Below are 23639 nucleotides of genomic sequence, written 5' to 3' on the forward strand. Positions count from 1 at the left end.
TGTCTTAGCCTTTAATCTTATGCAATATGCCCTCATCAGTACCTTTATGGTACACTCAGGAGGCAGTAGCTTTAGTTGTTTAATGCCTCATTAGAACTCAGCTACAGCCATTTCTTTCAAAAGTAATAGTTCAACTCATGCTCATTTTCTCTGTCAGCCATTGTCTCCGTGATGAAAGCTCTTTTATTAAATTATTATATTCTGTACATCCTATGTAGGAAGAGAATATTGGGATGACTTATATTTGGAAAATGGCATTATACTTTTAATGATCCTGAATCAATCACTTCTGTAAAGAACATCATACCAACAATGACACAAATAGTGTTACTACAGGGCTAGGAATCATGTAACAGCATGATATCAAAAGAATGGTGATTCAAAGGGCAATGGGAAAATATGTGGTGATATAAATAGACTGTAGAATATTATCCATGATAATTCACATGCTGGGACTTGGGTAAAAGATATCATCAAGAACATGCATGAATGACAAAGGAAATGGACAAGTCACATCAAAGATAGGAGATAACAGATGGGCAGCATGGATGCCTTGACATCTGCAAAAAATCAGGATAACCATAGGAATGAGATTGAGGTCTAGTGGCAGGTTTGGGGTTCAGGGAGGCAAATGGAGCTCCCCTGCAACCCCTCAGGATTCAGTGCAAGGATAGGGAATTAAATGAGGTCTAGTAGTGGTGCAAGAGTCCCCTGTAAAGGAATTTACAGACCCAAAAACCTAGATTGATAAAAGAGGTTTATTATGGGAATTGGAAGTAAGGTTCAAGTCTAGTTAGTAAAAGGTGTTAGGTAAAGAGAGGTTGGCATTGGAAAACAGTATTCCAGTGGGCAGGGACCCTTGGCATGCCAGGCAGATTGGACAGATTCTGTTTGGAGGATTTATAGAAAGATATGATGGAATAAATAAGGATAGATAAAATATATATGGAAAAATAGATAGAATGAGATAAATGAATGGTGATCCTCATTAGAAAAGGGAATACCCTTTTTAATTCAATCACAGCTCCATCAAAATTTGTCTTCTATCATAGCAAACTATAGGATTTAGAGCTTTCACATTTTTCTATTTTTCTTTTTTCTGATTTTTTTTCTCATAGTCATTAACTAACATTTACATAAAGTCATTAGCTTACATCAATGCTAATTTTTAAGAAATTATTTTACTAAGTGAGCTTTTGTACCTGCTTTTCCAGTTGACCAAATTTGCTTTTTAAGGAATTCTCCTCATTAGTTTTTTGTATTACCTTTTACACTTCTCTCAATTCTTTTTTTAGGAAAAGGTCTGTGGAACTAGGGTGGGAGGTCAGCATGCAACCGGAACACAGAACATGATTGCATAGCTCAGCTGCAGCCTCAGTCCTAATATTAGCAAGGAAGGACCTCTGGCTTTTGTACCTCTCGGCCCCAAGACATTTTACTTCACCATTTTGGCTCTGCCTCCCAGTCTTGCTGATCAAGTAATCCCTTTTGAGCTCTTCATGTCCTGAGGCCAATTCTTATTTTTTTTGAAAGCTTTGGATATAGGAACTCTGACTATTATCTTCTGAATGAGTTTTGATCTTCCTTGTCACCATAGTAACTTTCAATAGTCAGAAACTTTTTCTGTTGTCTGCTCATTTTATTAGCCTATTATTTGGCTTTTAACTCTTTGTTAGAGTTCAGGGTGGAGGGTGCACTATTCCAAACTTCAGGGGTTTTGTGCAGCTATTTTCAGAGAACCTTCTAGGAACCTGACCGTAAGCCCTCTCTTCTGCCCTGGAGCTGTCCCTGTCCCACTATAGCTGTAAGACCTAGTATTTCAAAGCAACAGAATCCTGTTTTGCTGACACCAGGGCAGGGGTTAGGATCAGGGCTTACTGGGACAGCCTGTGCTGGGACTGCAAGACAGACTCCCACCCTATTGTCATAGACCCTCTCTGCTGACCTTCCAAATCCTTCCTAATGTTTTGGGGCTGAGAGGTACAAAAGCCACCAGCACCACAATCTATTTAGAGGTCCTTCCTTGCTAATACTAGGTCTGAGTCTGCAGCTGGGGCTATGCAATCATGGCCTGTGTTCGGGTTGCATGCTGACCTCCCACCCCAGTTCCACAGACCTTTTCTGATGATCTTCCAAGTATTCTTTGGTGTCTCTGGGATAAGAGGTCGGGAAGTCACCTGTCTTGCCACTGATTCAGAGGTTGGCACTGCATCTGGGTCTAGGTCTGGGTCTGCACTGGTGTGCCCTGTACCAGGGCTGCACACTTGACTTCCACTCTGATGTCACACATTTTCTGCTAAGCTTCTAAGATGCTTGAAAATGGAAAATAGTCTGCTCTATCTTTTTGGGTGTTCAGATGCTCTAAAATTTGTTTAGAGTCATTATTTAAAAGAATTTGATCATTTTTGAGTAGAGATTAGGTGAGTTTTTGCTTTTACTTCATCATCTTGGCTCTGCCTCCCAGTCTTGCTGATCTTTGAGAGGTTCATCAAGTGAAATGATGACTACCAAGTGAGACCTTTTGTTTTGGTAACAGGAAGTAATGACAGATGTCTGTCATGGCTTAGAAAGATTGATATTTTTGTTAACAGATCACAAGATTTGGAGCAGAAGAGTATCTTGTAAATAATTTTGAGCTAGAGTCAGAGATAGCTGGCTTCAAATCCCAACTTGGACTTTTATGAGACTGTGGATCAGTCCCTATAAAATAAAATTATAGACTTTTAAATATTGGAGAGTGATGAATGATGAGTGAAATAGAATTTGACAATTAGATGGGACCTTAGCCACAATCTTGTCTAATCTCTTCATTTGGTAGATAAACAAATTGAGACTCAAAGAATGATGTGATTTGTTTGGTGCTGCACACTAATGAGTGGCAGAACTAGGACTGTGACCCAGGACTCAAGAACTGGTTTTGTTATCCTTTTACTTGACTCATATGCTTTATAGAATCTCACTTTAGATTCTTAGCTGATTGAATAGTGTATAATAGAAAAGTCAACACAAAAGATCCAAGTGTTTTAACATAAGAAAACATTCCTTAAAACCATTTTAAACTTGTATTTTCCATAGAGGAGACAAGTGTGAATAGACATCTAAATAGGGAAAACATTTCTTTGTCAAAGCAAAGATTAACCCCAAAGAAGAAATTTGTAGTGGTGGCACATTAAAAAAAAAATTGCTGCAATCTTAAGCAGTGCCTTTCCCACAGATTGTACCTCAAAATACATTATATAAAGGCCCCTTTCTTCCCCACCTGCCTTGAAATGAGATTTTTTTTAATCAGCCCTACAGAAAAATTTCAATAGAAGATAGGACCTTCAGAAGGAAACCATTATTTTCTTCTATTTAGTTTTGAATATCTGGGTATTTAAAAGCTCACAATGGCACTATGTATCATTATTAACTAATAGTAGTTAGCTCTCCTATATTAGATTCAGTTCTGATGCTTCACTGTAGAATGGAGTTGACCTTAAGCTGTGCCAGTTGAACACGGGCTCTGGCAGATTCTACCAAGCTGGAAGGGCTTCCAGGACAGTCCTGGCAATAGACTCCTTTCCAGGAGCCAGATGAGTTAAATACCAAAAGGCTCATTACTAGTAGTCTAGTAGCTTGGTGATGACTCCCTCAGCCATAGCAACCCATGAAACAAAGAATAATTCAAAAGGTTCACAGTCCTGAGTGTCCCACTTTTGCTTCTTCAGTGAGACTTGCAAAATGGCAGAAAAGAAATCATGAACATTTAAAAATTATAGTTTTTAGATCCTCTAAATAGGTACCTTTAAAGGTAACATAGATTTTGTATTTTCCAAATCTTAAATTCAATAAAAGAAATTTTACTTTTAATTATTCATTATGAAATGACTGTCCTTTATTGGTCCATATACACTGGTTTTTGGTTAAGAAAATGTGATCCTTATGCTTACAAACAGATAAGACAAGTATTGCATTAATGATGTAGGGAAACCTGACTGGACAGCTAATAGAAAAATATAAAGAATTTTATAAGGATGGAATGCCATTATGAAATATAATAAACTTTGAAATGATAAGTCAATATTGCCTTTAGTGGAAATGGATAGTAGCATTTGTGCATGAAGAAATGCAGAATCATCCATACAAGAGGTACTGTTTTAATCGGCTCTGTTTTGTTATTCATCTTTATTGCTAGATTGTAGTTAGGTCAAATGATTAGCTGCATTAAAATGCATTAAGAGAATATGTAATAGTCATTCTTGAAAATATTCTATCACATATGAAATATAATTAGCATCTATGCTATATTAGCTTTTAATAACATCTAATAAAAAATGCTTACCAGAAATTTTGTACAATGCTGCTTAATAATGCATAATGTGCCCCTTTATTTCACCCAAAGAATAAAATGCCTGATTTTGGGGGGAGAGGCCAAGGAATGTTATAGGAGAAGGAATGTCTAAACCTGTTATCACACAGTTGTAAGAAATTCTTGGTATGGAAAATTCTTTCACTGATGCAGATCAGCATCTTGAACTTAGTCTTAGTGAGTGATCTGGGATAAGTAATGTGTTCATTGTCACATAGAGCAGAACTTGAACTCAAGTGTTCCTGATTGTAAGACTACTCTACTGCTTACAATGTCATGTTGCCTCTTGATGAATTAAAAATAAGCAAGCATATCTAATTCTTGGGAGAGGTCACAGTGCTATGGACAGAAATTTGTTCTTTGGAGTCATCAGTCAAATTCCATCAAGACTTCATGATATTGCCAAGAGATCAAATTTACCTCTTTTCTTTATGATTTCTAATCTACCACATTTACTCTTCCTTTTACTTTATACTTATACATTTATACTCTTCCTTTTAATTTAACCAAATCAATCTTGATATGGGTTCTAAAATAGCCCTCTATGGATAATATATTTTCAATGTCACACCTGTGATATCTGGTATGTCTTATGTAAGTGACAGATTTTCCCTTTCCACTGAATTTTTATTTTGAATATGATAATGATGGTGACAACAATGATGATGGTGATGACTATAATAGCATATGAATATTTACAAAACTCTTTAAAGTTTGCAAAGTGCTTTATACATATCAATTTACCTTATTTCCGGAAGATATTAATATGGTTTTCAAGTGTCTGGGAAAATATTTTTATTAATCCTTTTTAGATGAAATCTGTTTTATGAGAATAAGATAAGCCACAAATGCATTATTCTTGTCTTTTGTTGTATTTTAGAAATGCAAATCTTGTTCTCAGTCACTAATTTTTCAACCAGTTGCTCACTCCTCAAATTCTTCTGACTTTTCTGAAACTCTACATTTAAGTGGCTACAGGTGATGAGAACAGCAGCTGAACTCCTAAGGGTTTTCAGTTTCTTGCCCAGGACTTCATAATACTTAGCAATGTCCCTTAACTTCCTCTTCCAGGTACCATCTGTCCCCACGTGAATCACTAGAAGCAGGTAGTGATTGTCAGATTTGACAAGTCTTAGGGAATTTCCTATCATATCCTGACTATATTCTCTGGGAAGAAATAGTGCAGCCCTACTGTTTATGTTGGGTTGGCTTATGTCTCTGCTCAGCAGGGACATACCAACTCATCAACTACTTTTTTTTCCAAGTCTATGATTGAATGGATTGACATACTAGTTGCATCTGTGGATCCTCATCATCATTTCTTGTATTAACAGATATGGCTTCCTCTTCAGAAAGTCTAGTTCTATCCTCCATGGAAACTGCCTCCTATCAATTTCAGAGCTCAATATGTTCAATTGTTCTCTCTCTCTCTTCCTTTTCTATTATCACATCATTCTGTCCTCACTCCCCATCCTTCTCGTTGAAGCTAGATTTCCTCTGCTTCTTCTGATTTCTTGTTTTGGTTTTTTTGTTTTTTTTTTTTCATTTACAACATTTTTGTAGTTTCTCAGGCTTATAAAATCTTCTTTAATAAAATAATTGGCCTTTTTGTTTTGTTCTTTTTTTTTTTAAATTAATTTTTTAAATTCAGTAACTTTTTTTCTCTCCCTTCCACACTGTTAAAATAAAGAAGGGAAAAAAATCCTCACATAGTTAAGCTAAACACATTCCTGAAAAGAACATATTGAAATACATATGTGTCATTCTACTCCATTCCTTCTCTGTCAGGAATTGGGTAGCATATTTCACTATTAGATCTTTGGAATCATGGTTGGTCACTGCATTGATCAGAGTTCTTAAGTCTTTCAAAGCTGTTCATTTTTACAATGTTGTTATAGTATAAATAGTTTTGGTATTGCTCACTTCATATGTTTATATAAGTTCATTTAACTTTTCTCAGTTAAAGGAATGTCCATTAATTGGGGAATGATTGAATTGTGGAATATGAAATACAGTAGAATACCATTGGGCCATGGAAAACCAAAAAAGGGAAGGTTTCCAAGGTACTTGGGAAGACTTGTAGGAACCTATTTATATTGTTGTATATGTATAGCTTCTGATTTGCACTGATAAGAATGCAAAGTTAATGCAAGTAGAATTCCTCTTGTTCTCCTTACTTTCTTTGCTGGAACCTTATACTTGTTTCCTAATTGATGTAGCAATTCATGGGATTGATAACCAGTTCTTATTAAATTGTTCAAAAATCGCTAGTTCAAAAAGATTTAGTGTTTAGTTGGACTAACAATTAAGATTAGCTAGTAGATGGAAGGATTCGTAAACAACCATCATTTTAATGATGATAGATGAATGATGATAATTTTTTTTAAATCAAATTACCTTAGTCCATTTGGTTCAATGTGTTAAGAGGGTTTATCACTTGAGTATTTAGACAGCAGACTTCATCTTTTTTTCTCTTCTTTGGCCCCCTTGCCCATTGATCTATTTATAAATAGACTGCTACTAAAGACTTAATAAAAACTGACTTCTCTTAACTATCTACAACGGGTTTTTATGGGGAAATCTCATTTCCAAATATTTTTTTCTTTGTAGCCTTCTTTAGGGACATTGTTTTCATTTTTGTTTTTGAATCCTTGGGCTTAGAACAGCACCTCCTAGGATAGAAGGTACTAAATAAAAGCTTGTTCATTAATCTTTCTTTTACTATTTTTTTTTCCTCCACTGATCTTCCTATACTTCCGGCTTCCTCACTATCTCAAACTTCTTCTTGGTATCTCACTATCAGGTTTATTAGTCATGCAGATAAGATGAATGTGACAACCTCTGGCAAGGTCATTAGTAAAAACAAAAAACAAAAACCCTTAGGATTTGGATATAACTCTTACTAACTTAGAAAGATAGGAAACTAATGTGAGATCTGTTCTTAGAGCCCTAAGATTGGGGCCAGGAAGGATTAGATATTTCAGATACTCTCTGCACATGGTGGAAGTTTAGAGGAAGCAGGGAGGAAGACAGAAGCCTGTGTCACCAACACCTACAGTTCCTATCTTCAAGACCATGAGATAAGACTTTTCAATGGACAAGGCGTAAAGTATTGTTAAGGAATGTTAAGGGGTCCTTTGAATAGGACAACTCTTTTTGAGTTGTCATATTTTCTAGAAATACTGGATCCCAAGTATGCAGAAAGCTATGAATTTGTCAAGAACAAAGCACCCCTTCTCTTTACCCAACTGACATAATGTGGATTTGTGGGGGTCCTTTGGAGTCAAAACAGGTGCCAGTCAGTCTGCACTAAGTTGGAAAACTGCTTGTGCAGCTAGGACCCTTGTAGATAAATGCTATCATAACATCATAACTTCATGGTTCAGCAGTTCCCAAGAGAAAAAAGGTGGATTTTGCCAATGTCTTGCTCCTCCCCTTCAGGAAGAATATGCGTGTGTGTGTGTGTGTGTGTGTGTGTGTGTGTGTGTATGTAAACACACACACACACACACACACACACACACACACAAACATTTTTTTTTTACTGTATTTTTACTCCATACCTTCTCTAAATGGAAATTTGTGTTTTTTCTTCCTTCCTTTGTTGTATTGTCCTAAATATGCAAACTTCTGTATAGATTCCTTGGGTGCCACATGTATGTTCATGTCTCTTATAATAAACATATCTCTTATAATAAACCTAGTTTTCATGTAAGTTTCACAGAAATGGAGTTGTGATTACCTATTGACAGTATGGTTCTATGATTTTTTAAAATTACTGGCTACTTGCTTCAATAGGAGTTCTGAGAAGAAAAACAAAGAAAAAACCCCAAAACCAAAACACTACCAGAGGTACAGAATTGTTGGTTCCTAGATACCCCTGTCTTACTTCCATTTAATTGTAAAAAAAAATCTGTCAAAGAATACAATTGTCAGATTTAATATAATTTCTAATAAATACTTTGGACTAACCTTGTCTTATGTCACTTATTTCCCTGTTTTCAGGATAAGGACACAAAGAAAGACAAACAGGAGATAAATCTTTCCTCACATCGACCTGAGAGTTCTAATTCCTTGTTAGAGAGAGTTATGCTTTCTAGCGGGGGATATCAGCTCAAGTCATTTCAGAACTATACTTTTAAGCCCTGAATTATTGCAAATATGAACCCAAATTATAAATGTGCCCCACATACAAGAGTCTACAAATGCCCAGGTGTTCCATTAACATTATCTTTATTTACCCACGAGAGAAAACTGAGGTTCACACAGATTAAATGTAATGTCCGTGGCTATTTATTTCATTCCTCAGGCATTTGTTAAATACATATTATGTGTCAATAACTAAGCTAGTAACTAGTGACATAAAGATAAATATTTATTCAAGAAGTTTACAATAATTGTTTTTAAATATGTAGAGAGCTTAGTGCAATAAAGTAAATAGTAAAGTAAGTAAATAGGAACTAATAGTTTGGAGAGGGCACTTTCCACTGGGGTTATTAGGAAAAGGCACTATAATTTTTCCTAGCCATTTCCAAATCTAATCTATCTTCTCTTTATACATTGTCTTCCTTATTAAAATGTTATCTTTTTCTTTAAGGGCAAGGACTATTTCTTGCCTTTTCTTGCCTTTTAAAAAAAAAAATCCCTGGTGCTTAGAACAGTACCTGCTACATAATTACCACTTAATAAATGTTTTTTTTTTTCATTCATCGTTTCTTAATTTTTGTAAATTGTTGAACCTTTAAGAAAACTAAGGGATCAAGGTGAGGAGAGAAGGCATTGCAGACAAGGAGAACTGCCAGTGTAAACACAGAGTGATGGAAAATTGCATGCTTTGTCAGGAGGTAATATGTTGACATAGAGCAGGAAATTGGAAGTCAGGACATGAATTTAAGCACCTCTTTAGATAATTTACTAATTCTGTGATCCTGTGCAAGATATAACCTCTTTCATCTGTAAAATGGAGATAATGACCTGCCTCACAAGCTAATTATAAGACTAAAATGAGAAAAATATCTGTGAAGTGGTTTGCAAAACTTATAGAACTATAAAAATTTTAGTTATTATTATTAGATATATTTGGAAAATAGCAAATAAGGTCAGTTAAATAACTCATATTGAAGCAAAGATCTGAACTAAATAAACATTTCTGATTTGGGAATGTAATTCCCAAATATAAAATTGTTTCCATAGTAAATACATAAAAAATCCTATATAGCTGACTTTCAAGGCAGCATGGAATAGATTTGAACTAAGGAAAACCTGGGTTCAAATGTTACACCATACATTTGCCAATTATGTACCCTAGGCAAATCAATTACTTTCCCTGAAACTCAGTTTCTTAATCTGAAAAAAGGAAGGGATTGGATTAGGGTTTTTTCAAACTCAAATAGAAATGGGCCACTATTTTGTACATAAGGATGTCTGAGAGTTGCATATTGACTTAATCTGAAAATGTAATATTATCTGTTTTATTAAATTTTAGATTATATTTTGTTTTATATTTCCCAATTACATCTTAATCTTTTTTCTAAGTTTCTCTGGACTAGATGGCCTCAAAGGTCCATCCATATTTAAAAGTATTACATTTATTTCCATAGGAACTTGAATAATACCCAACTGTTTATTGGAAACTATGGGAATATGTGCTACAAACAAATATTTATGTTCTCTTTTTCTAAATATATAAAGAGCTACTAAAGAAGATCTAGTGTCTAGAAAGTCTTGAAAGGAGAGACAGAACCAATGTGAATTATGAGAGACAAAGAAAAATTTCGTAGCACTAATAGCTTTTGAAAACTTTTTGAAAAATTAGATAAGACTATTTAATTGAAAATGAATTGACAAGATCAGAGCAACCTCTATTTTGAAACATTCATTATATTTGGCTGTTTAAAACAACCCATTCAATTTCTAGACTTTTTTCCACACAAGATAAAAATCAGAGATGATAGTTCCTTTAAATTTGGGGAAGCTAATGAAACTTCCTGGCCAGCCGAAACCAGATCTCCTGGCACTCTGCAGCAGATGCTCTTTCTAAACAGGATGCTTGTCAAATGCACTTGAGAGACTTCACAAATAATACAGCTGAGAATTAATTTGAATGATATTCATGCAAGTGATACCCACTGAGCAGGAAAGAGTTGACGTGTGGGTGGGGAAAGTCTCCCTTAAGCACATACAGGTGACAGCTGGAGGAATTTTCACATTTTTTTTTTTCCTTCAGCCATAAGGGAAAGACAAATGATTTCCATCCTCCTCTACCTTGTCATTCATGAAGTTCAATTTGGCAAAAAATGTCCCAAAGAGACAGAAGTCTGAATTCAGTCATTCATTAATCTATCTGTTCAATTCCTATTATCTTTAAAGCACTGTAAAGTGGGTGGGGGAGATGGCTCTTAAGAGACCATCTGTGAACTCCCTCATCTCCCTCCTCCACACTTCAAACCTCCTTACTGTTTGCATTCATCTTCTTGCTCCTTTCCTTCTGTCTCAGAGGAAGAGGTGTTCTCTTATCCTTGCCAAGACTAACCCCTCCCTACAAAAATCCAATATCTCTGATTCCATTTTATCCTATCTCCTCTGGGATTTGGGGCCATCAATCATTTCCACTCTCTTTTGTATTCTGTCTTTCCTTCACCCTTATTTCCTTAAATCTAGAAATATGGTTACAAGAGGGGTGCACTGGTAAATATTTAGCAACCAGCTCTCAGTGGGGGGGGATACCTATGAAACATTTTTATATTTTTTAATATTCATTATTAAGATTTTTCTTTCACTTCCTTAAGCTTAGACAATCGACCATACAATAAACCAATGACCAATTTGTAGCATTTCCTCCTATACAAAGTTTAAATGCTCAGATTGAAAGTTTAACCAGTCAGTATGAAATGGCTCTAGCACACCCCTCCATATCTCCTAGCCTAAAGATCTTAAGTGGCTCCTCTCCAGATACTGTCTCCTTTCCTCATGCACAAATAGTCTATGTTCACTGTTTCTTCATCCAGTACTCCAATGACCACTGCCATTTTAGTCAAATTATCCTATAATTGGATTTTGGTTTTTATTGCTCTTTTGCTCAAACCTAGATAATCTTTACTTAAAAAAAGAATTAGGAATTTCTCTTGCTTTTTTTTAAAGCAAAAAATTCTCAATTATCCAAATAGCTAAACAGAAAATAAGAGAAGGTATATATAGGAGAAAATATATCAGACAGTACAGAGTAAAGAAGCTCTCCCAATGGGAGCCAGATAGCAGATCAACAGAGGCTCAGATCTCATTAAAGTGAGACCCAGATCTCTCTCTCAAGTCTTTAGAATATAACTCTGGATTTAGGGATTAATGGAAATTCCCAACTCCTCTCATGTTTTCCCAGATTTTTTTTTTCCTTATGAATCTGAAATGGGGTTGGCCGTTTCTATATTCTCTCTCAGATTTGGAAACCAGAAGAGCCCAAGCTTCCTAATTTTTAAACTCAGTTAATCACAAGCATTTATTAAGCACCCATTCAGTGTCAGAGGATATATGTGTTGTGTGTGTGCTGTGAGTGTGTGTCTGTATGTCTCTCTCTCTCCCCTCCTTCCTTTCCCTACTCTTCCATCTTTTCCCTATTCCTCTATTCTTTCCTCCCTCTCCCATTTTATTCTATCCTTCTTCCTCCTTCCCTTTCCCTTTCCTCCTTCTCTTTTTTTCTCACCCATTCTCTCCTTCCTTCTTTCCTTCTTTTCCTCTCCCTTTTCCCCTTTCCTCCTTCTTCCTTTCTCCCGCTTACCCTTCTTCACCTCCTTTTCTCCTTCCTTTCTCTCTCCCTTCTCTCTTTCTCTTTGTATATTTGTCTTTCTTTGTTTCTGCCTCTTTCGCTTTTACTTTCTCATTCCTTTTTTCTCTGTCTCTTCATGTTTTGCACATATAATTGAATTCACATATGTTAAACAGCTGTATGATGTAACTGCACTATATCCAAAAAGAGGGAGGTGTACTTTATTCTTTTTCTTGGATAGACAACATCTAAAATTCTATTTTCCATTTTAAGCACCACATTTTAGAACAGAGGCAAATTGGATGGATTCTAAAGATAATGAACTGGACAGGAGACCATGTTATTATTACAATGTTGATTGAAAAAGATATTAAGATTGAACTTGTAGAAGATTTGAGATCATTTCCAACTCAAATCCTGTAACAGAATTGATCATACTCTTGATAGTCTTTTAATATTCTTGAGGCAGCTAGGTAGTACAATATATAGAGTGCTGGGGTTCTATAGAATCAGAAATACCTGAGTTTCATATATGGCTTCAGACACTTAGAAGCATTTGATGGCTAGGTAAATCACTTAACCTCTGTTTGCATAAATTTTCTCATCTAAAAAAAAAAAATATATATATATATATATATATATAAAACAATAATATGTATTTCTCAAAGTTGTCAGGAAAATCAGAGGAAATAGCAATTGTAAAGAATGTATCATTGTGCCTGGCACATACTATGCTCTATATAAATGGTATTATTACTACATTATCATCAGCTTCATCAACAGTATTTATTCATGCCTCCATCTTCTTATTGGGTATGACTTAATATTTATCTCTTTTGAATTTCATCTTATCAGACTCAACCCAAATTTCCAAAGTTTCAAGATGCTTTTGGATTTTAATTCCAATTCTCTCATCCTCTGTGTTAGCTATCCTTTCTAACTTTATTTCACTTGTAAATCTGATGAATGGGTTATCTATGTTTTTATTCAAGTCATTGACAAAAAATGTTAACCAGCACCGGACTAAATACAAATTTCTGGGATGCTTCATTGGATATTTCCTGCCAAACTAATCAAATTAATTAGCTATTTCTCTTTTGAGTCCATCCATCTATCCTTCTTGTGGTACTTTTCTGATTTTCCAAGATCTTTCAAATATTAACACCTTTCATTTCTCTTAAGATCCAGGGATTTAGTTTATCTGGCCCAGGTGACTTGAGTATATCAAAGACAGATATTATCTTACTATTTAGTTATTTGTTTTGGGTACCAGATCCAAGTTAGTTATTTTTGCTCTGCCATTCCTGATGTGAAACTCTTTGCTTTTTTTGCAGAGAAAGCAGAAATAAACACAAATTGATCACTTCTGCTTTTCCTCTGTGGTTAGTTATCACTATCTCATCCTCCCTAACCAAAGTTCGCATCTACACTTTGATCCTCTTTTATTTCCCTTTCCCAATATAGCTACAAGCACCCTTTTTTTTGTTTGTTTGTTTCCCTTGCCAGCCTTAGCTCATTGTGAGTCTCAGCATTCCTAATCTTATATTTACAAGATTACAAAATGCTCATATTCCCTCTGTTAAATGGCCTTGCTTCTATTTTCTTTACACTGCTTTTTAAAATTTTAAGTTGATTAGTAGTTCTCCACATTGGTCTTTTTAGACAAATCTAATTTTTTTCTTCCTCATTAGAGTAATATAATTATGGTCTTCAGAATTTCATTCTTGAAATTTCTCCTGGGATGATTTCTTCTGAAGCATTTTAGTTCCTTACTTTTCTTTAAACCTTTTGAGATCTCCTTTTCTTAAACCCAGACTTCATATAAGACCAAATTTCCTTTCCTTTTATGTCACAAATTCTAAGATGGAGTGGTCAGGCCCCCAATGCTCATATGGCTAGATTCTCATCATCAATAAGAAAGATAGAGAGAGGGAGAGAGAGAGAGAGAGAGAGAGAGAGAGAGAGAGAGAGAGAGAGAGAGAGAGAGAGAGAGAGAGAGAGAGAGAGAGAGAGAGAGAGAGAGAGAGAGAGAGAGAGAGAGAGAGAGAGATTGAGAGAGAGAGAGAGATTGAGAGAGAGAGAGAGATTGAGAGAGACAGAGAGAGAGAGAGAGAGATTGAGAGAGACAGAGAGAGAGAGAGAGACAGAGAGACAGAGAGAGAGACAGAGAGAGAGACAGAGAGACAGAGACAGAGACAGACACACTCAGAGACATGGAGAGACAGAGGGGGGGAGAGAGAGAGAGAGAGAGAGAGAGAGAGAGAGAGAGAGAGAGAGAGAGAGAGAGAGAGAGAGAGAGATTGAGAGAGACAGAGAAAGAGACTGACTTTGGTTAGGTATTTGTATATATACTATATATACATTGGAGACCATGAGTTTTATTCCTGACTCTTTCCTTGTATTTTTTTTCTCCAATGAATTTCTGTATTTCAGCTGCTATTGTTTTTCTTTCTTTCATTTTAGGAACAATCAAAGGAATTTTTCTCTCTCTCTTCTATTCTTTATTCATAAATACATATTAACATACATTATATTATATTCTTTAATACTCCTTTTATTATATTTCCCAGATCTTTAGCAAAGATATTCTTACCATATTTTGTTTGGTGTACTGTATATCTGCCAAGGAATCTCTATACATTGGAATTACAAATTTCTGTTACTCTTTACACTTTCCTCTGCTTTTTTTTTTTTTTTTTTTAACTGGATAAGCTCTCATGTGGTAGTACCTGTTAATTCTTTCCAACAACTTAGAATGTGCAGAAGTTCCTTGAGTCCCTTTCCCTTCTTCTCCAGGAGGGAGCACAGCCCATTCTTGGAACATGGATCAACCAATTATTTGCTATGGCAATAATATAAACCCTATATTGCAGTGGACAAATTTTCCTATAATTTTGCTTATTCCTCATAATGGTAATTTTTCTGACTTGTTTCTTTAAACCAGGGCTTCTTAAACTTTTTCCACTAACAATCCCTTTTTGCCTGAGAAATTTTTATATGACCCAAGATATAGAGGTATATAAAATAAGTATAAAAATCATTTGCTGATAATAAATTATAAAGACATTTATTTTAAAACAATTACTTGGCATACATATAATTTTACCACTTATTAAAGACAAAAACAAATTTGCATATTAGTGAGATGGGTGTGCTTGTTTATTTTTACATAAAGAATTAAATATTGGAAGACTACTTGATTCCTTTTATAGTTGTTGAATTTTTCAGAACCTCCATATTCAGGACCTACAGTTTAAGAAGTTTTGCTTTACTGGATGAATTCAGAGAGGCCTGGAGAGACTTATATGAACTTACATAAACTGATGCTAAATGAAGTGAGTAGTACCAGGAGAATGTTGTGTACAGCAACAGCAAGATTATATGATGATCAATTCTGATGGAATGGCTTTTCAACAGCAAGATGATTCAGGTGGATCATAATATAATAATTTCATTCTTTTTGTTGTTGTTTGCTTGCATTTTGTTTTCTTTCTAATTTTTTTCCTTTTTGATCTGATTTTTCTTGTGCAACATGATAATTGTGGAAATATGTATAGAAGAATTGCACATGTTTAACATATATTGGATTGCCATCTAGGGGAAGGGGTGGGGAGAAAGGAGGGAGAAAAAAATTTGACATACAAGGTTTGCAAGGGTGACTGTTGAAAATTATCTATGAATATGTTTTGAAAACAAAAAGCTTTAAAAAAAAAAAGCTTTGCTTTAAATTACTCATGAGTACTTAATAAGCCACCAATTCTGAGCACAAGATTGTAATTTTTTAATAGTCAATTATCACTTCCTGATTATTTGACAATCACCTCAAATTGCTTTCTTTTTCTCAATATCAACTCCAGAGCCACAGCTACATCCACCCATCCTTCACCCTGCACCATTTTCTTTTCTGTTTCACTAATTTATACTTTCATCCTGTCCATTCTATCAATTAGATTAACCTTCTAATTGTTCCCCTTATATTTCTTTCTTATCATATCTTATCTTGCCAATGGCCTACTCCTTATTCTGCTTGAGTTGACCTTTTGAAGTTCTATTTCTAATCCTTTAAATTTTTATTAATCCTCCTCAATAATTTTATATTCTCCTTAATTGTTCTTGATCCTGATACTCTTACAATAAAGAAGTTGAATCTGGATCAGTATCTGGATCTGAATATTGTTCTTCGGATCATCCTCAATTTAATCCAAATTTTACTAAATTTCTTCTCCCCAAATTCAACCTCTGAACTACTTCACTAGTACAATAATTGTAGCTGTCATTTATATAGTACTCTAAGGTTGTCAAAGCTATTTACAAATATTGCCTCATTTTATCCTCACAACACTCCTGAGAGATGGGTGCTATTGTTATTCCATTTTACAGATTAAGTAACTAAGGCAGATTGAGGTTAAATGACAAATTTATCTGAGGCTAGATTGGAACCCCTATTTTCCTAATGCCAACTCTAGCCTCTAGTCACTGTACCACTTAGCTTGCCACCAAGTATGACCCATTAATGACTAAGGTTGATCCTAATCTGGCTCCAGCCTGCCTTATTTCATAGAAATATTTTTTCATTTTAAAGTTTACTACTTTAAGTTCTTTGATTTTGTATTGTCCTTTTCTGTTTCTATACAATTATATAGCCCAAATTCAATGCCTAAAAAAATTATCTGGCCCCTTTTAATTTTGTTTCAAGAGATTGTTCACTGCTTATCTTTGTAATAAAGTCTTACCTGCTCCTTCCAGGTAGTAGCATAACTCCTTCTTAATCTCACTCACTCAGTTTTCTCTCTCCTATGAATGAATAACTAGGGAGCGAGAAAGCAGAAGAAACCCTTTTAATGATTCTTCTATGTATGATGGTGAAAGAGGAAAAGAATATGTAAGAGCCTGAAGTGTTTATAAAATCAAAGCAAGATTTTGAGAAGAATTTAGAGGACTCAACATATCTGAAGGTAGAGAAAGAAGCCAATAAAGATGGAAAGATCAATCACATAAAAATGAAGGATTATAGATGAAGCAAATCATGGGGGAGATAGGAAGGAATAAGAATGAAGGACTGAAAGCACAATTAGAAAGAAGTAGACCTTGAAAGGGAAAAGGGTATTTCCTTTACATTGATAGGGTATGAGGATGGGGAGCATTTCCAGAAAATTTTGGAGTGTAAATAATATTCCAAAAGTGAAAAAAGGCAACAAAGTACAATTTATAGCACATGAAAGAGAAAGTAGACAAATGTTAATGTAGCTCTTAGCAAATTATTGGCTTTTTAAAAATTATTATTCCCCCCCAAAATTATAAATGTTGATTATGTTGGGAAGATAATAAATGTTCAAAATGTTTGTAAATAAATAAATTATTTGTAATATGGCTGTTTCCTGTCAATAAAAGAGGCAGTACTTCTTAAAATGTAGAAGTTCCTTAAATAGCTGACAAAAAGAAGACCCCAGGTTGCCAGGAGGGAATGTAAGTTTTTAAGAAATAGTAATAAAAGTTTTCTTGACTTACTTGCAAGCTCTAGGTAGTCTGGAAGGGTTGGGGAAATAATTTCTGAGGGATCAGAAGGGAATAGGGAATGCAGACATTCAGTGGATAGTTATGGATCAAAGGAAGATGAGATCTAGGTTGTGGAAAAGTTAGCTTAATAGCTAAGATGGAAAATTCCATGACCACTATGAAAAGATCTTTCCTTTGATCATTTATTGGGAACATAAAATATGATGGAATATGTTTATGTCAAACACACCTAAGTGGTTCTATTTCAAAAGCAATTGATGAAATAGTATATTAATTCAAATTCTGATTCAGAAACTTACTAGTTCTGTTAATTTAACTTTTTTTGCCATCATTTCCTCCTCTTTGAAGTGAAGGTGTTGGAAAGGTCTCTTCCATATGTAAACCTATAATTCTTCTAATTTCTTATTACTATTTTTTCTATCTGCCCTCACATAGAATCCTGGAAAGTTTAGGGCAGAAAACAGTTTCTCATGTATGGAAGCTACTTTTTTGATTCTGAAGCAAAGATTTAAAACTTTCTCCAATGACATGTTTCTAATCACAAAATTTCTGACTCCATAGTCCTGTCCCTAATTCTTCCATTGCTCAATGTGAATAGCAATGTTTGTGAGGCCAATAATAGCCTTATCATCACACAATTCAGAAAATCTGATTGACATAAGAAAAGGAAGATCTTAGGGAAATATGAACTGTGTGCAGTGCTACTATATATATGTATATTTGTATACACACATACATATATATATATATATACACATTCACATACATACCTATACATATACATATGTGCACGAGTGTATACACACATATATGTGCATGTATTTGTCAGATGCCTTATATGGAATTGTCATATCCCTTCCAAGTGGTTAACAATTACTAAAATGGTAGAATTTTTGCACCTATGAAATTCTCTGAATAACAAAGGACAATTTTCTGCTTAGTAAATATTGTCATTATTAGCATAATTTGCTTGTAAATAAATTAAGCTATCAACTCTATCAATGTACTAATATAGATCTCAATATTATATAATTGTGGTAACAACCACTTATGTCCACATAGCACTCATAGGCTTCCATCTCTTATAAAAAGTCATCACCAGAAGTTTAGTTATTGGATGATTTTTTTTTCTTGCCACAATAAGGCCAGAAATGTAGGAAGAAAAGAATCAATTATCTTTGAAAAGTTCTGTGTATTTGATGAGCTAAGACTATTAAGAATGAAGAAGAAAAAGCTTGGGACTGAGTAGCTATTAAAGCATGTGAAAGAATGCCACATAGGTGAGGAATTAGACTTGTTCTGCTTAGTTGCCAGAAGTTAGGATTACAGCAATGCATGAAAGTTGAGGGAAGCATCCTGAAATTCAAGGAAAGGAGAACTTTCTAACATTTAGAGCACTATTAAAGGTGTCTTGAGTTGTTCATTCTAGGCAGAGGCTGGACAACCATTTGTTAAAGGGAGTCTTATTCATGTTTTAACTGGTCTAGGTTCTAGTTATCCCCCCTCCCCATTCAATTTTATTATTTTTATAATCAATAAGCATTTTTTCCATGCTTCCTCCCTCTCCAGTTGAATAATTTTAAAAAAGGAAAAAAATGCAAATATTCACAAAGCAAATTCCCACAGTGACCATGGACAAAAATGTTTGTCTCATTCTGTGTTTTAGGCATCTCATCTCTCTGGCAGGAGATGAATAGTGCACTTCATCTTTGGTCCTCTGGAATCAGGCTTTGTCATTTTACTGATGAGAGTTCTAGAACCTTTAAAAGTTACTTTTCTTTGTAATGTTTTCATTGTATAAATTGTACTTAATATTTTCTCACTTGAATTTATAAATTGTTGGTTGTTTTTGTTCATAGAGGTTTTTGCAATTTTCTCTGAAACTAGCCATTTTATCTTAATTATCTTATTACGTATATACTATTATACTTATTTAGCCATTCTCTAATTGATGGGTATCTACTGAGTTTCCACATTCTTTTGCTGCTATGAAAAGTGCTGCTACATATATATATATATATATATATATATATATATATATATGTTTATTTTTGGCAAGGGTTACACAACTAGTAAGTGTTAAGTGTCTGAGGTCAAATTTGAACTTGTCTTCCTGACTTCATAACCCATGCTCTACCCATCATGCCATCTAGCATATTTATATATAAATATGGGTCCTTTCCCCCCTTTTCTTTGTCTCTTTGGAGTACATGCTTAATAGTAGTATAACTAGTTTAGTTTAGTACTTTTGAGGCACAATTCCAAGTTGCTTTCCAAAATGATGACACCATTCATATTTCCATTAGTATTGCATTACTGTGCCTATTTTTCTGCTTTGCTTCCAACATTTGCCATTTTCTTCCTTTACCATCTTTGCCAATTTAATATGTGGGAGATGGAACTTCAGATCTGTCTTAATTTTCAGGAAATATTAACTGTTTAATAGGTGCAAGGTATTGTACTGGGCACTCCCTTCTAAAGGTCCCTTCAACTTTGAGTTTCTACAATTCTGTAAAAGGCAGGTAGGGTAATTAGAATTGTCATTAATGAGTAGAATGCCACAAATGGATAATATCATGGATCCTTGAAGTATCAAATTCAACGTAAATAATGGCCTTGTGATGAATCAATATCTTTCACTGGGGCCAATCTAGCTAGTTTGTGTACATTATTTTAAAAATCATTAGAATGAAACTACTATTCCCTCCTTTGCTTTTTTCTTCTTTGAAATAGCATTGAAATTTAAATTGATGAAGCTTTTTAAAGCTGGATTTTTTTTGTTTCTATTGAAGATATACCAAATGTTGTAAGTAAAAAATCACATTTAATTTTTTCCCCTCTTTTCTCAGGATTTTCTGGAATGGAAGGGAGAAAAGATACCAAATACTTTGGGCAGCTATAACAAAGAATATCAAGTATAACATAGGAAGAATAATATAAGTGGAGAAGATTAGTATCTCATTAAAGGCATTATTCTGGAAGAGAAATTGAAATTAAACATATGGTCTCAAGCATTTATAAATAGGTTCTCAGGATATGGATGACTAAAGTGAACTAGAGGTTTTAATGCAAGGAGAAACATGAAGGAAGTCTTTTGGAAAGGATCAATGAAGAGAAAAAGAGAAGCAATATCATGCTGGGAATATATATTACAAATCAACTGGCCAGAATGGGGAAATGGATAGGACTGGAAAACATTACAAACTTGTGCATGGAAGTATGACATAATAGTAATAAGAGATGTCCACTATCTGGAAATTTGCTAAATCTCTGCCTCTGTCTCTGTATCTCTTCCTGTTTTCCCCTCCCTCTTTGTTCTCCCTCCCTTCCCCAACTTTCCCCTCTTCTCTTCTAAAAGCAGAGCAACTGATGAACTTGAAAAGGCAGAATTAAAATGCTTAACAGAGAACGGAAATATAAGCTAAATAAGATATTAAGATACTTGTCCTCAAGAGAGTTCAAGTCAAGTCCTCAGGACTAGATGACCTATATCCTAGAGGACTGAAAGGACTGACTGGTGTGATTGCTGAACCATACTGTTGATATCACTCTTAATAGTTTGTGCAGAATGGGAGAAGGTCTGAAGAACTGGGGAGTGGCAAATGGGGACCAGCTTAAAAAAAAAGTTTTCACACTGTACTTTGATTTAGTTTCTGGTGAAATATGTAAAATGTATTACTAAATGTTTGGTTTGTGAGTATTTTAGTAAGGAAGCTGTGAGAATAGGTATTGTCAGTTTTTTAAAATTGAATTGCATGTTTTCATCAGTAACTGGTCAAGCTAGATGAAAGTTACTTCCTTTCTGACATGGTTTCTAGAATGGTAAAAGAAGGGAATGCTAGATGCTTAACACACCTGGATTTGAGCAAGGCATTTATTATAATAATTACAATTTATGTAATTATAATTAAGTCATTAAGCAAACTATCTCACCACAGTAGCTGACATTTTTAATAGTGTTTCAAGACTTACAAAGAACCTTAAATGTTTTATTTAAGTAGCTAGGTAGGACACTAAATCTGGAATCAGGAAGACCTCAGTACTAATTCAGTCTCACACAATTATTAACTGAGTGATCATAGGCAAGTCACTCAACCTCTGTCTGCTTGAGTTTTCTCACCTATCAAAATGGAGATAATAATTGCATTTCCCTCCCAAAGATGTTGTGAAGATAAAAGGAGTTAATATTTGTAAAGTACTTTTCAAACCTTAAAGCATAGTATACATAGCTATTATTATTATTATTATTATAGTTATCTCAAATAATATTTACAACTATTTGAAGTAGGTAGAGGCTGCTTCTTATATGCTTCTTAACTAAAGGTCCCTATACAAAGATTTCTTAAAAAAAAAAAACTTTTTGGGGGCAGCTAGATGATGCAGTGGACAGAGCACTGGCCCTGAAATCAGAATAGCCTCAGTTTAAATCCTCCCTCCGACACTTAGTACTTCCTAACTGTGTGATTCTAGTCAATTAATCCCAATCACCTCAGCAAAAACAAAAATCAACCAAACAAAAATCTTGTTGAGGATATTGTAGGATTGTTGTTTAGGTTTAAGTTGGACAAGGTGACCTACCAAAGTCTCTTTTACCTTTGAGATTCTGTAATCCTGATATTATTATCCCAATGTTTCAGATGAGAAAGAGATGCGAGCAATCTTGTCTATGATTCTGAATCTGGCATCTTCCCCATTATATGATGCTATCTTTTATGATAAAAGAAAAAGATATAAAAACATGGATTATATGATAGTACATTTGGATGGAATTTAAACCCATTGGCCAGATGCAATATATATGTTCATGGATTGATGTTAACCTGAAGAGAGGTTTCTAGTGAAATGCTCCTTCCTCAATTCTGTTAAATATTTTTATCAAGAATCTCAATGAAGGAAAAAATGACATGTTTATCAAATTTACAGATGATACAAAACTTTGAGGTATAGTTACCATATTGGATACTGTTTGGGATGCAAAAAATAACATGACAGACCAGAATGTGTTGACATTTAGAAGATGAAATTTAACAGGGAGTAATTTAGAATCCTTTACTTACATTCCTAAATTCAATTTCATAATTAAAGAAAGAAAACAGAAAGCATCTATTTTCTTAAATGGTTATTATGTATCAGATACTGTACTAGAGACAGATGTGACTAGATAAGAGTTCAAGTAAAAAATATCTTTGGATTTTAATAGACTGCTGAATAGAAGCTCAACAGGAGCCAATAGTATAACAGCAATCTAAATAGCTCTTGTAAACTTGGGGTATTTAGAAAAGGATGGCATTAAAAATGAGAGGTGTGATGTGTACAATATATTCTGCCATAATAAGTGATCTCATTGAAAGTTAAAGTAGTGGGTTCAGTTCTGGGAATGATGTTTTAGGAAAAATGTTGACAAAACATAGTGCAAAAAAAGGTACCAAAAATTTGAAAATGACCATATGAAGATAGTTTGAAGGAAGTGGGAATATTTACCATGAAAAAAAAGGGCCTTTGGGAGGGATATTACTATTCTCAAGTTTCTGAAGAGATATTATGTAAAAGAAAAGTTAGGCTTGTTCTGCTATGTCCTAAAGTGCAAGACTAGTAGCAAATTTTGAAGATACAAAGTGGCAGATTTTGGCTGGTTATAATTATAGTATATAAATATATATAATGTATTTAATATATAGATTGTACATGTAAAGATAGTTTTAAAATTATCTTTACATGTAATTAGAAAAAAATACTATTGAAATTTAAAAAATAATATTTTGACATCAATATATAATAATATATATAAATAGTATATATAGTATATAATTATATATACTAACAATTAGAGTTATTTCAAAGTGTCCTGAGTTGTCTTAAGAGGCTATGAATTTTTGCCACCATGAAGCAAAGCTTGAAAAGCACTTATTGTTGCATCCTTGTGGGAGAGATGTAGGAATTCCAATTAGACATAAATTGAACATGACTTCACAAGGTTTCTCTTGACTCCGATTTTGTCCTTGTTAGACTTAAAAA

The 23639-nt window shown here is 34.3% G+C and overlaps 1 protein-coding gene across 1 annotated transcript in view; it reads right to left on the bottom strand.

Annotated features, from left to right (window-relative positions):
- The window catches only part of CPA6 (carboxypeptidase A6), a 364131-nt gene that overhangs the window by 332106 nt on the left and 8386 nt on the right, over positions 1-23639 (bottom strand). The gene's annotated exons all lie outside the window — the stretch shown is intronic.

This window comes from Sminthopsis crassicaudata, chromosome 1, assembly GCF_048593235.1.
Source record: "Sminthopsis crassicaudata isolate SCR6 chromosome 1, ASM4859323v1, whole genome shotgun sequence".
In the NCBI taxonomy this organism is placed as follows: domain Eukaryota; kingdom Metazoa; phylum Chordata; class Mammalia; order Dasyuromorphia; family Dasyuridae; genus Sminthopsis; species Sminthopsis crassicaudata.